Below are 293 nucleotides of genomic sequence, written 5' to 3'. Positions count from 1 at the left end.
GGGGACCCGCCCCCCCCCGCCAGCCTCGCTGGGGACCCTGCTGCCCAGAGCCATATTTTCTAAGCTGGTGCCCCCCCCTCCCCGGGGCACGGTTGTTATTTATTACCCCGGGCCAGGGCCCATCGCCCCCTCCCCTCTCCTTTATTTTATCTTTTTTTTTTTTTTTTCAATAAACTTTTCTTGTATTTATTACGGCCGCCTGAACCTCCTTCCTCCTCCCGGCCAAGGATGGGATTTGGGGGGGGACCACCCCTGTCCCCAGAGCCTGCTGGCATGGTGGGGGGGGGCTGCAT

The sequence above is a fragment of the Calidris pugnax genome, unplaced genomic scaffold, assembly GCF_001431845.1.
Source record: "Calidris pugnax isolate Ruff unplaced genomic scaffold, ASM143184v1 scaffold133, whole genome shotgun sequence".
NCBI lineage: Eukaryota > Metazoa > Chordata > Aves > Charadriiformes > Scolopacidae > Calidris > Calidris pugnax.
Note: the sequence above shows the minus strand (reverse complement) of the source record.